The following is a 14,946-nucleotide window of genomic DNA, read 5'->3' as shown; positions in this document are numbered from 1 at the left end:
TTTAATTGGTGGTCACGGAGACCACTAGCACCCCAGGCATTAAACGTTTTATAGTTTGGCGGACGAGTTATGAAAATAAGTTGTATGGCACCTCGCTTCGATATTTCTAGAATTATTAATTTAATGGTGCCCGATATAGATATTCTTACTCCTAGCGTTTAGTTCACTGTGTTGATCCATGGTTCACTGATAGAAATAATAGCAATATACACAAATAACAAATAAAATTAAAGAGTTAGCGACACATTTTATTTATAATGTATACCACTTTGTTATCTGGGACCCTATTCTCTAACTACATTTGGATCGTTCCTAATCCAAATGATTTGGATTTGGGGTCGGCTCATCCCCAAATGACACTAATCCGTATTCTGTAACTCCAAATCCCTTTTCATTTGGTTCAAACCCTATCCAAACATTTGGCAAGCCAAATCATAGCCCACTTGATCACGCACGCTGGCTGCACGCGCTCTAGAAGCCCGTCCAAACGATTTTTTTTACATGTTAACTCGCGAATGCGGCGCGTCACATAGGTTCGGTCTAAACTTTCAAACCCGTCTGGTTTTAACATGGGCTTCTATGGGAGGGGACCAGTTTTTTCAACGTTTTTGACAATATTAGTGCATCTACTGGTTCAAATCTCTTGAATTTTTAATGAGACGTGTATTGAAAGGTTTGATATTATCCTGTAAGATTTCAAGTCTTCAGCTATAATAGTTTTTTTTATAAAAAATAAAAATCATCACATAGTAGAGAAATTGAAGGGGCAAAATTATAATAATGTTGGCGAAGCATTTGGATAGCTCTTTTCCCCATTTTCACCCCGTTTGTGGCCGCCATTTTTTTTAAGGGGAAAAAATTTGAGAGTGGGTTCTTTTTCGTGGTCATTTTCATATTTTTTGAGGATTTGCTTATGGATGGATTTTAAATATAATATAAAGTAGGTTTCAAGCTTTAATATAAGCCTAATATCATAATTTTCCACCTTTTTATTGTCCCACAATCTATTTCTAAACTTGGCCCTTTTTTTAAGGCGGTGAAATTGCGCTAAGCCTTGGCTTTCCGTTAATTTTTGCCATTTAAATGTTTGTCTCTCGAGTCTTGTTGCCCGTTACTTCGCCTTCTCTTATCGTCGTATTTTTAAAGTTTAGACTTTGAAAGTAGTGCTTTGTTTTCTTAAATTTAACTTAATTGTATAAGATTTCAATATTATAATTGCGTTAAACGTCGGTATTTACGATATCAAGGGACGCGCCTTGCATTTGAATTTCGTTCCCTCGAAACCACCCCCTTTAAGGGGCCGGACTCCGAAGGCTTTTTATTTATCGTCTGTCAGCCCCCAAAACAGCTGTAGTGAATGTTATTTACTAAAAAAATGTATGCGGTCAGTGTGTTGTTTTTGCATTTTAATGCTTCTAATCGTGGTACGCGTCGAGGTTTACGAATCCAACGTGTGTTGCTAAATGAAAATCAAGGGTGGATACTATATGATCTATGCTTTAAAAGGAATTTGACGGCGAAAGTCAAGCAAAACGGTATTAGGCCTTGCCAAAAGTTGACAGCCTTCCTCCGATAATCACTATCACATGTCAATGATGTAAGAAATTGACCCTCGGATATCCTGTGACTAGGAGATGGTTATAAAGTTACTAAGTCTCGATTTTGGAGATAGATACTGTCTAGTGACACTTAAAGTAACGATTTAATCTTATAAACAGACTACCATCATACGCCCATATCGTAAATTAACCGATGTTGATATCAAAGCTTAATAATTTTTTTTAACTCCATGAATCTTAAATATCAACATCAAAAATTATCTACTGAAAGAGATAACTACTTATATTCCATTCAAATTTCTCGCAACATATCAAATTTGTAACGTGCCAAACGTGCGGCGACACAGTAGCCTAGGCTTAACTCAGGTTAGGCATACATCGTGCTTACGTTAATAACTATCCTGTAAGGGCTTATTACTAATAAATATATAAAACAATAAGATATTTACGATCAATCTTCTTTAATATCCAAAACATTCGTCGGTTCCAAGTAACTTTTCCTCGACTAACCTTCCGACTCAAATTCCTTTGTTCAACTGAACCTTTCCGTTCCGAAAGCCGCCTATTAACCCCCTAGTTCCCGATCGGGGCGCCCCCTATTATCGACGGGAAAATACGATCGTCTGCTCTAAGGTCGGCTACATATTCCCCCCAAAGGAACTCTGAGTCGGGAGGCCATTAACAAAGAGTTCGGATTATAATAAATCTATACACAAGAAAGCTGAGGTATTTCGAAATTAAAGTAAACAAAGTTAATAGTGGGGGAAAAAAAAATAAATTATAATTGTCCAATATATTCCCTCCTACTCCGGGCGTAGACGTCGAGGCAACATATCGGTTGGCAATTCCGGTAGATCAAAGGCTCTCCGTTGGGCATTGGTCCGAGTTACTCGTCGCGGATGGGGGCAAATTCTGGCCAAATGGCCGGTGCGTCGACATCGATAACATCTTCGCGTATGGGGACAGGCGTTCGTTCGATGCCCTTCCATGCTGCATATCCGACAGCCTATAGGGCGGTCCGGTGGCTGAGGTGATGATCGAGAGCGTCGAGGAGAGCGGGATCGACGAGAGGGTTCCAGGCGTGGTTGCCGCTGGACGGGTGAAGAATCCCTTGATGGACGTCGGATTAGGCTGCGCGGTGGTACAGTAGTCTGGGGCGTTGTACGAGATCGACGTTGTGCACTGTACCGTTCCGGAAGGCGACGCTCAACTCGAAGATATCGTTGGTCCTCAGACGTGGAAGAAGCGGAGGGTGATAATGCCGGAGGTGAGGATGAGGGGGACGGTAACAGGTAAATACGGCGGCCCTCATCGGTATCGATGTTAGGGTTGGTGGTGACGCCTATAGAGCGGGAACCATCAGCAGGGCGTATGGAAACGACTACGTCGTTATTCCAGGGTTGAGAAGCCATCTAAAAGGGGTAAACACAGATTACAAGAAGGCCTCCTTTTAATATCATATCTATTAGGTGCTTATCCCCGGGCGTCCCGATAGATCTCTTGACCAGGTGGAGCTCCGGGAACCGGGTCTGGGCCGAAATCCAGGTTGGCACGAGACAGCCCTGGATATAGATGCGAAATGTTTACGTAATCGGGCCAGGACCAAAGTCTCACAGAACGCGGCCCCGTAGTATAATAATATACGGCGTGTGTTTGGCCAGTGGGAGAAGGTTTTTTTCGCTTAACCACCTCCCTTGTCCAACCCCACTTGAACGGAAGTAGGAGGGGATTGTTAACCGGTCCGATTGCCTCGTCCTCATCTGGGCCAAGTGGTGTTACGTCCCCGAGCAGGGAGTCTTCCATATTGGATGAGTCCAGAGCTGGGCCGGATATCGGGACCAGGGAGTCGGCGGAATCGGTGGGGTTGGGGACCTCCCCAGCCGATGGTACTATTTCTCCGTCGGTATTGGTACTAGCCTCCTGCTCTGGGTCCGTTTCCTCTGGGTCCACTTCCTCTGGAATGCAGAGGGACTCTCCTTCGGACTGGGTTATGAAAAGCTTCAGCTGGCTAATATGCCACGTTCCCGCATTCCGACCGGTAATGTCATGGCGGAGACGATAGGTCAGGGGACCCAATTTCTCTATAACTCGGAACGGCCCTTCCCACGTAGGGGCCAACTTTGCGGTATAACCAACCGCAGCCTGGGATAGCTTATGAACTCTCTTCCATACCAATTGCCCCAAGGTTAATTCAATGTCGCCATAGTGCTTGTCATAATACTTCTTCTGTTTGGCTTGGGCGACACGGGTAAAATCCTCAGCGTCACTACGGATGGCTTGTAGATCTTTTAACGGACCATACTCGTATGCGGTGAGGTCGGGCAGAGTGCCCTGGAAGGCGGTGAAATCCCGAGGGCTCTCATCCTGGTCCCATGGTAATCGGGGTTCACGACCATACGTTAGCGCAAAAGGAGAAAATCCTGTAGTCAAGTGTATAACGGAATTAATAGCCAATTGGTGCATTTCCAGCCCAAGGTCCCAACGATTATGGCTGTTCCCCACGTATATACTCATCATTTCCCCCAGTACTCGGTTGACACGTTCCGTGAGATTCGTCTGAGGGTGATACGGGGTGGTGAAAGTAGTCTTAACTTTCATCAACTGGCAAACACGGGCCCAAAGAGCAGAGGTGAACTGGGAGCCGTTATCCGAACAAACAGCGTCCGGGGAACCATGGCGAGAGATATACTTAAGGAACACATTCCCGACCGTTACAGCCGTAATGCTCCGGATAGCGGTAATCTCAACATATTTGGTGAAGTAGTCAACAATAACTACGAGAAATCGATTCTGTCGGGCCGTAACAGGTAGCGGGCCCATGAGGTCGATTCCCACTAGCTGATTTGGTCCATAGGTGCTAACATTGGAGACCATCTTCCCGGGTGTTCTCTCGTTACGGGACTTGTATTGCTGGCAAACAAGACATTGTTTGACATACCGTCGGATTAAAGGGCGGAAATTCGGATAGTAAAAACGAGCCGTTAACTTCCGTTCGGTGGCTAAAGCACCCCTATGTCCGGAAAGAGGGTGATTATGGTAGATATCCATGAGCCGACTATGAATAGACTCAGGGGCCAGCTTCTTTGCGGTCTTCGATGCCGTACTTTTGCGGTATAATAAATCGTCTTGTAAGCAGTACAAGGGATGATCTTTGCCGTCCCGAAGGTCGGCCAATATCGGGGACCATGTTGGATCCTTCTCCTGTGCTTCCCGAACTTCGAGGTTGGTGATAGGTTCTACCTCGTGGTCGTCAGCTACTATAAAGACGGAAAGGAAGGTTTTAATGTCCGTACGTTCACGGCCCTGGAGATCAGCTACAGGCCGAGACAGGGCATCCGCAACCCTGTTCGTTTTCCCCGCGCAATGGATAATATCGAAGTCATACTCTTGAAGCTCGATGGCCCACCGAAGGAGTTTGCTTCTCTGATCTTTCAGGGTGAATAACCAAGTCAACGCCTTGTGATCCGTGACAACGGTAAAACGGCGACCCTCGAGATAGGGCCGGAATTTACGTATGGAGTCCACTACAGCCAAGCATTCTTTTTCCGGAATGCCGTAGTTAGCTTCAGCTCCTTTAAAAGACTTACTATAGTATGCTAAGGGTACTTCCCGTCCCTCCTGAACCTGGGACAACATAGCTCCCAGAGCATATTCGCTCGCGTCCGTTGTCAATATATAATCCGCATCAGGATCGGGAACATGCAATAAGACTGCATTGGCAATGTGTCTCTTGATTTCCTCAAACGCCCGGTCCTGCTCTTTCCCCCACGTCCAAGGAACACCTTTCCGCCGCAACCGTTGTAAAGGAGCGACGATGTCCACGAGGTGAGGAATGAAACGTGCGTGCCAAGTAACCATCCCCAAGAATGTGGACAATTCCGGCACGTTCCTAGGTGGTTGAAAATCCCGAATCTCCTGCACCTTGTCTTCATCGATTGCGATGCCGTGGGTGGAGACGCTATATCCGAGGACTTTTACTTGGTCGCAAGCGATACTGCACTTAGAAAGCTTCAGGGTGAGACCGGCTTTTCGTAACCGTGTTAACAGGTAACGGATGGCCAACACATGTTCTTGCCAGGAACGAGAGACGATGATGATGTCGTCAAGATAGGCCGCAATCCCCAGATGTCGGCCATGTTTAAGGACCTTATCCATTAACCTCTGGAAGGTTGAGGGGGCATTTTTGAGCCCAAACGGCATGACATTAAATTGGAACTTGCCCTTGTGGGTGATAAAAGCGGTATATCTTGCACTCTTCGGGTCCATCGGGATTTCCCAGAACCCTGATCGCAGATCAAATTTCGAAATATAAGCGGGCTTTTGGAAAGTATCCAATATTTCATCAATCCTGGGTAGAGGATACGGGTCAGTCTCGGTGATCTGGTTCAAACCTCTGCTGTCCACGCAGAAACGACCCTCATTACTGTCCTTTTTAGGTACAACCACTACTGGGCTAGCAAAGGGACTATCCGATGGGGAGATGACGCCTTGTTGTAGCATTTCCTCCAGTTGATCCTCAATGATTTTCTTGACTCTAGGGCTAGCTCGGTATGGTCTTTTCACGACGGCTTCGGACCCGGGGATCAGCTTTATCTTATGTTTGACCCAGGTGGTTCGTCCCGTTTTATCCGTCACTACCTCAGGAAAAGATTTTAACAAAGTTACTAGTTCTGTTCGTTGATCGGGGGAGACTGATGGTCCAATGATGGTATCTAATTCCTCCATTATGTTAAGAGGCATTACCGTGGGGGCCTGATAGGGTACATCCATCTCATGCAGGGCCACCGACCTTCCATCCACTGTCAGAATCTTCTTTCCCCAATCCACTATACTACCATTGTTAATGAGCCAATTACTGCCAAGGACGATGGGATATGGAAGATATTCTGCCACTTCAAATTTTATGTCCCTCAACTTCGTACCATCCTCCAAAGTCACGGGTAAGCGTATAGTGCCAACCAGGGGTACATCAGAGATGAAACCGGTGGCGGAAATATCTTTCTTCCGGACCATTAAATGGTACAGATCCATATGACGTAAAGTAGTTAAGTTAATAAAACAACAATTAGAACCGGAATCCAAAAACGCTATATTAGTAATATTGTTAATAATGATGGTTATGCCAAAACCCCTGCTATTGGCGAACATAACAGGCATCGGATCTGTCCTGGGGTTACGGGATCCTGTCACTCCCGCTCCCGTTGGCCGTTTCCCGGAGACGGAAGGGAAGGTCCGGATGGACCCAAAGGTGTAGATCTCGGTGGTGTTCCAGGCATAGTCCGCCGGCCCCGTGGACTGAAAGTTATCAGGCCAGGGTTCCCTTCTGAGTTGATGCGACCCGGGCTTCGTTCGCCCTGCCCACCGGTCTCTTGATGCTGCGACCTTCCGCGATTTCCGAACCGATTACGGGAACTCCGGCCTCTCGATCCCCGAAGAGGAGTGGCAGTCGCTGGAGTAGACGTACTCCACTGTGCGCTTGGGTCCTGATATACCGGAAAAGGGGAATCATCTTGGTGCTGGAAGGGTCCTCGCGGAGTATCTGCCTGGAAATGGACCCTCCTAGAGGGGGAATGGTAGTGTCCGGATATGGATTCCCGGGCCATAATGCGCCGTGCTTCATTCTCGAAAACATCCAGAGAATGACACCAAGCGGGGGAGATGGAGGACTGGTACTTGGATTCTATGTTAGATAACACTATCCGTAATACGTCCTCCATAGGATAAGGGTCTCGTAAGGCCCTATTTAACTTCAGGATCCTCGACTCAAAATCCAATAAGCTCTCTCCTGGTCCCTGTTTCTCTTGATTGAGTATAGTCCGTAGCGTACGCTCCCGATCGGAAGAGAGGAATTTACCTTTAAAGGCCTGGACGAAACGATCCCATTGGAAATTAAACGGACCCTCCCGTGACTTAAACTCATCAAACCATACGGAGGCCCTCTCCGTTAGGGATTGTGACAACAGATATAATAGATCCTCCATTGTAGCCCGTTTTAGCCGTATATAACCTTCAAGATCCTCTAAGTACTTTTTGGGGTTTTCCTCATCCCGTCCCGAGAATTCAGGTAAGTTCATCTTATAAGTCCCCGGATGCGAGGTAGAGAATATAGGCAGGGACGACCCCAAATAACTCCCAGAGGGTAGAGAGTTAGGAATAACGCCGGAAGGGGTGGAGGTGGCGCACCCCGCGTTCCCCCATCCCATACCTGTGTGTGATCGGGCCTCAGAATCGGGTGCCAGAACCCCCGTTCCATCATAACTGCGAACCAGCCGGTCAGGGTCCCAATGTACATGTCGTTGATCGGATGATTCCGTACTCAAGCGTTGAGCACCAGTGGACGAGCCACACGAACTAGAGCTATACCTGGGAATCGAATTACCGAAATCCTCGGCCGAGACCGGACACTGACTGTCGGGCAACTCCTCAGTCTGGATGGCGACGGACGCGGTCTCCCGGGAACCCTTCGTCTGAGAGACCAATTGCTGAAGTAAAGCAACTATTGTGTCTGTGGCCAAAGGTGGTGACGTCGGACCAGCTCCTACAGTTCCAACGGAAATTGGCCCAAAAGCGGCGGTAGCTTGTCCCATTTGGCTGGGAGGACCTGAACCAGGTAACAGCGTGGTAGGCGAACCTCCGGGAGGAGTGACGATTGACCCTACGGCCCCATATTGAGGTATGGGCGGCAATCCGGAACCCAAGGCCCATCTTCTATGGGTTCCGACCACATGAACGTTGAAACCGTTATAAACATGACGAATAAAGAACACAAGTAGACGGTAAATACCGCGCCCCATAAACAATGTTACTTCAGGAATAAAGTTTATAATAAATTCCAAAAACCGTAACAAGTCACTAGTCGGTGCGCATGTAAGCAAGGAGGATATGGAAATTCGTAGCCAAAGCCAGTGGAAAAGCAGCTTAGTCACCAAAACAATAGTCTTATTATACACCGCAAACGAGGAAAAGTCACACATTAGATTCAGAACCCAAAGGAAAAATACGGGGATATCAAAAACACAACCAGTAAGCCATTGCCAGCCAATAGAACCAAGGCCCACGGTGGCGTTATACATTATGGTACAGGGTATACTATGTTTCTAATATTAAAATGTTATATAAGATTAAAAGAACTTAACACAATAAGCGAAATTAATATAAAATGTTAACGTTATAATTAAATGAACAATAATCAAAACAATACCCTGTAGCAACGTGGTTAGGCTTACATGTTCCCCCATGGGCCACCATTATGTAACGTGCCAAACGTGCGGCGACACAGTAGCCTAGGCTTAACTCAGGTTAGGCATACATCGTGCTTACGTTAATAACTATCCTGTAAGGGCTTATTACTAATAAATATATAAAACAATAAGATATTTACGATCAATCTTCTTTAATATCCAAAACATTCGTCGGTTCCAAGTAACTTTTCCTCGACTAACCTTCCGACTCAAATTCCTTTGTTCAACTGAACCTTTCCGTTCCGAAAGCCGCCTATTAACCCCCTAGTTCCCGATCGGGGCGCCCCCTATTATCGACGGGAAAATACGATCGTCTGCTCTAAGGTCGGCTACAAATTAACGAGTAGAAATGTGCAAATGAAGTTCAAACCGATTAATTGGGCAAATTGCTATATTGGTCACCATTACCGATCACAGATAGATTTGCGTCCTTCAGTAGTGTTTATTATGCTTGTAAAATGGTAAGCGAAATCTGTGATTAAAGTTTAAAATAGACATGAGCAAAAAGGGCTTTATTCATATCAACTCGATTACCGAATATCTAAATTTGACCTAAATTAACAAAATATTCTCTTCATGATTAAAAATCTTGTTTGAAGCAGCAAGCCATCTAATCCTTATTTACCTTCTTTTGAAAAAAAAAGTAGGCTGATACCTCTTTCAGTAGATGATTGATTGATATTTCAGTTTCATTGAGTTTAAAAAAAATTGATTCCACCATTGGTTAATTTACAATATCAGAGGTGGATTAGGGGAAGTTACGAAAGAGGCCGAATTTCTGGATGGGCAAATGCTTTATAAAAGCGATGGGGGAACATAGAGCTACTCTTTATTTTAAGCCCCCCCAAAAATGAGAGAGAATTCGCGAGGATAGCAGGGTAACGATATCGCCACCTAACGGATTGAAAATAGCGTCTGCTTTAGTGTATGATGTACAAGGCTTACTCAGTCAAGAGTCGTTTATAGTTAGAAATGGAACAATCGTCGGGAGGCGCGGACTTTCCCATTATTAAGAAGTTAATAGAACAATTAAAAAATGATCTCAGCTATTTTGTGACTTCCTCTGAAACTAGAGAAGCGTTGGTGGCCCATTTTTTAAGTTCCAAAGCAGGGTAAATACTTTTCCGTTTAACATCCGATTTCTTTGGTGGTATTGTGACGGGGTTTATTAAAGTCAAGCACTGGGTTGAAACTGATTTAAAGCGCGGCAAAGGCTTAGCTATCTTTTCCGATTTTTCGCTACTTTTTGTCGGTTTTTATCTATGTTACAACCTACAGACTTATTTCTCATATTTTGTTTGACCATTAAATAAAAATTACATTGAGTTGATACTTCTTCATAACTTTTAGAGCTGTTAATACTCATAATAGGTCGCGAAGAGTTTTCAAGCTTAACTTCGGAGGCCGTTTTCTCAATTTCCCGTGTTTTACTTCTCTTAACATCCACCAGGTAGAGAGCTTAATCTTACTCCGTTGATAGAGGGGAGGAATTTTAACCCACCCAGCCGTTCCTCTTCCTCTCTCTCGTAAATAAAATGCCCCCACAGTGAGCCCTATGGCTCGTTCATAACTTCCCCTAATCCACCTCTGTATACACTAATAACAAATAAAATTTAAGATTTAGCGACACATTTTATTCATAATGTATACCACTTCCATTTGGACTATTAACTATTGGTAAAAGTCCATTAAATTAACCTAGGAAGTAAACAATTACAATAGCTGGTATAGCGTTCGCCTCTGCTAGGTTAAGAACTCAATCTAACTAAATAGATGGGGGGATTCGTTTCTTCCCCCGTTCCTAACACTGTTTGAAATATTTCTTCACGTGAGTGGGGCGTGACTTCTTCAGCCCATGAACGCTGGATCTCTAAAGGGACCGGGAACGGTTTTGCTTAAAAAAAGAAAAAACAAGTTGGGAAAACCAAAATATTACCTCTCCGAGTCAAGACGACTACTTACAAACTTATTTACCCAGATATGGAAATGTTTCTTAAGTTAAAATGTATGAAATATTAAAGCAGTATACAAAGCATAGCAAATATACTGTAAATCAGACGACATTTTACATCCAATAATGATATACTTGTACACATTAAAATCATCCGATGGGGGAGAAACGGGAAATGAAGAGATAAAACTTTGGAGGGATACTACCTTTACGTGTTTGTAAAGGCCCAATTTTCTACTCCTCAACTGTATGCCCTCTATGTTCAAAGCCATATTCACAACAGGGTTGCCATATAAACACTATCCTCTCGTTTCACCTCAACGATTTTCTTAGTTTGTCAACATGACTGTTAACGTTACATAACACCAAAGCTTATTTGTGGCTACACACACTAAAAGTAAATGCGTACCATAAAAAGCATGAAAACACGAAGCTATTATCCGATTACGATCAGACCTTTCACTGGTCTGGGCTGCGTTCAGCAGAGCTCACCAAAAAAGACAGCGGATTTTGGAAATGTTTACCGGTGAGCTCTGTCGTCATAGCTTCTCTCCGGTCATCGGCGTTTTATAAATGACGCTAGCGCAATAAAGCTTGCAAGGTACCAAGGCTTAACAAAAATTGTATGATAACATATTTATAGAGATAGATAACAACTTTTATAATTAAAATTAGAAACTAGCATATCTCTCAAAATTCTCGCGTGATCAACTGGTTTCACGCCAATTAAATAGCTATAGTCCCAAAGAGCTATTTGTATTAATTCATCCATGGTTTTTTCGCCAAGCTGAGAACTACACGTTTTACGTCACGTTATCCAAAAAGCCGACTATTTTCTTTGAGGACCGCGCTAGCTCAGCGCTAAGCACCGTGACGTCAAAATTCACAAACAAAATCCCGTTATGTAGGACACTGTTAACAGCGCTGGGCTCTGCTGAACGCGGCCCAGATTTCCACCATGATTATAATATCTAAACCTAAAGTGTACTTAACTTTCGGCTCACTCTGAACCGTTAACGTCTCTGCATTACAGAAACGAAATCCAAACCCAAGCGTTTACTTTTTGGTTCACTAGGCCAATTGACAAATCAAAGTTCATATGACCAACATAGTAGCATTGTACTTGAATTCACTTTAGAAAGGATTATGCTATAAACAGATGTAGTATAGCTTAGGTAATATATAAACATCCATTTTAAATAATAATATTAAAAAACTATTTTGGAATATCAAAATGAAATAGAGCTTTAAAGCTACAAAAGTACTAAATGCATCATAATTACGAAAAGTATTTCCACATATTCACTTTATATTAAGGATAAAGGGAATATTATGGTTCTGTAGGATTCCTTTACACATCAAAACAAAACGAACTTCTAACGCAGCGCACTACTGTAACAACGGACGGACACACACAGACAAAAGCATAGACTGCTTTTTAACTCTTTCCGTATTAATTTTGAATTGAGAAACAAGATTATCTTAAATATTAAAATGAATATAATTAATATTTAATATTTTCTTCGCTAGTTATTCGCCTTATTGAACGTTACATCGTTTTAAAAAAGAACAATTAAACATTCTTGAGAGACTTGACTAATATTGGCGTTTGAAATGAAGCATACGCCGGTTGCTTCGCCTTATTCAAATAGGTAGTATATAAGGGTGTCGAACTACAGTTAAAAGCAAGAACAACTGCAATTGCGAAAACCTATCGTGGACAACCCACCCTAGGGAGGCTAGACGTTTCTCGTAACCCTAGCTGATCGCCGCGAATGTCTTAAACCAAACGATGACGATGGAGTAGAAGCCAGGTGTGCAGACTGGTGTCCATGTGGGATGGACAAAAACAAAGACCAGAAGATGGTGGTGTAGAAGCCAGGTGTACAGACTGGTGTCCATGTGGTATGGACAAAAACAAAGACCAGAAGATGGTGGTGTTAGAAGCCAGTGTGTACAGACTGGTGTCCATGTGGGATGGACAATGACCAGAAGATGGTGGTGTTAGAAGCCAGTAAGTACAGACTGGTGTCCATGTGCTATGGACAAAAACGAAGACCAGAAGATGGTGGTGTTAGAAGCCAGTGTGTACAGACTGGTGTCCATGTGGGATGGACAATGACCAGAAGATGGTGGTGTTAGAAGCCAGTGTGTACAGACTGGTGTCCATGTGGGATGGACGAAGGCCATAAGATGGTGGTGATTAGAAGCCTGTAAGTACAGACTGGTGTCCGTGTGGGATGGACAAAGACCAGAAGATGGTGGTGTGAGAACTCGCCATAGAGTAGCCATTTCCGTGACTGTGAAAGCAGTTCGGAAATGGCGAACACGTTTGCTCCGATTTGGAAACTGCGAACGCGGTCACGTGGGTGTAACAACAGACACACACACAGACACACACACAGACACACACACAGACAGACACACACGATCGTTACAGAACCTCTCCGTGACATACGTCACTCGGAGAGGTAAAAAGGGAGAGGCTACTTCCTAGGCTAATTTAATGGACTTCTGCTATTGGAAACATTCAACAATCAACAGCACCCGGTTTATTAAACCTTCGAGAATATTTTCTGCTACAATAATAGGCTCATGGACTATTTTCTTACTAATTTGATTTATATTAAAAACCATAATTTTGTCGCGCAGGTTAGAATAAGACTGTACTAGAAAACACGACTTTGCGAGGGTAATTTTACGATGTAACACGATATTCATCGGATATAAAATATTTTAGCGCGGATTGTACCTTTGTTGTTTGCTTAGTTCATGAGCATCTTGGAAGGGTCACGCGTCATGGCGAAATGAAAATACAAATAAAATTATAATAAAAAAATAAAATATAATGCGAATCAATCGGCGAAACAATTTATTGAAACATTCTTAGTACATTAAAATGATAATCGAAATTGAGCAAATTTGCCAATTTAAAAAATAATTACTTTTCACTTAAAAATTAAAAATGGCAATAAAATAAGTCTTGGAAATTGTGTATTAATAGAAGGATAACACAAATATGGCAACGTAACTAATATTGAGGTTAAATAAAAAAATACGAAAATGACAAATCATTAAACAAAAACTATAAAAAATTACTCAACTTTTGACTTAAAAAGTTAAATGTTAAAAAAAAAATTATTTTGACACGAAATGTTTCGAGGAAAATGTGAATAAAACAAAACTGCAACTAAATCTGGTTTATGATATTAAAGCTGTAAGTACAAATATCAAAGAAAAGAAATTTTTCAAAAATTTAAATTCAAAGTTTCAAATGAAAAAGCAATTTTTCAAAATATTAAACTTCAAAAGTATCAAATTTAAAAGTAATTTTGTAAAATTTCTCTTATTTTCGAAGTTTAAGAGCAAAATACTAACATGTTGTATTTTAGAGTTATTAACTTCACAACCTTAACTTGGAACTGTTGCGAGTGATTTAAAAAATATCTCGGTGGCCTATTCTCAACCTTACAAGTCCAATTTCCATTATAAAACAATACAAACTTCACCGCGCGATTCTTTATTCTATAGCGTCAATTTTTGACATTTGCTTGTGTAATTAGGAACTAAGAAGTTGTTGCGAAACGAAAGTTCGCGGAGGAACTCTTAAATTGAAAAGAAGTAGTTTGGAGCGCACTATGTTATACTTTATTTCCATTTCAAGGGGACCTAATTAAGATGACATTTTAGTATCGTTTCAGGGGAAATTATTTGGCAAAAGTTTTATTGCAAAAAGAAAATGGTAAATTTCAAGTCGAAAATAGGATTAATCATTTTAAAATTCCAAGGGAAAGTTGAATCGATACGTTAAAATACAAGAAATACAGGATGAAAAAGAGCGGAATAGAAAAATTCACAATAGCGAATAGCAAAACTAAAGGCAAATTTAGGATAACTTTTGAAAATATCAGACCAAGATTGTCCAAAAATGGGCGATTGAATATGGTAGGTTCCACTTTCAATTTGTCGATCTGCGCTCTCATTTCAAGTTCTCTCATAGTTGCCTCCAAATTCGCTTCCAATTCTCTTCATTCTACTTTCAATTCAAGTTCTCACTTAGTTGCCTCCAATTTGTCATTTCCCAAATTTGCTTTCAATTCTCTCAATTGTTCTTTCAATTCAAGTTCCTTCGTAGTGGCCTTCAATTTGTCAATTTCCAAATTAGCTTTCAATTCTCTTAATTGTTCTTTCAATT

At 42.5% G+C, this 14,946-nt stretch overlaps 1 long non-coding RNA gene across 1 annotated transcript; it reads left to right on the top strand.

Annotated features, from left to right (window-relative positions):
- The first annotated feature begins 1,314 nt into the window (after positions 1 to 1,314).
- On the top strand, positions 1,315 to 13,946 carry LOC149718663 (uncharacterized). The gene is made up of 2 exons (XR_016373202.1): positions 1,315 to 1,694; positions 12,282 to 13,946. It is a non-coding gene; the product is annotated as an uncharacterized LOC149718663 (long non-coding RNA).
- The last annotated feature ends 1,000 nt before the right edge of the window (positions 13,947 to 14,946 follow it).

The sequence above is a fragment of the Phalangium opilio genome, unplaced genomic scaffold, assembly GCF_054372755.1.
Source record: "Phalangium opilio isolate 3A_F unplaced genomic scaffold, DU_Popi_V2 ptg000002l_1, whole genome shotgun sequence".
In the NCBI taxonomy this organism is placed as follows: domain Eukaryota; kingdom Metazoa; phylum Arthropoda; class Arachnida; order Opiliones; family Phalangiidae; genus Phalangium; species Phalangium opilio.
The sequence above is the reverse complement of the archived record's forward strand: the minus strand, read 5'-3'. Positions and strand labels throughout refer to the sequence as shown.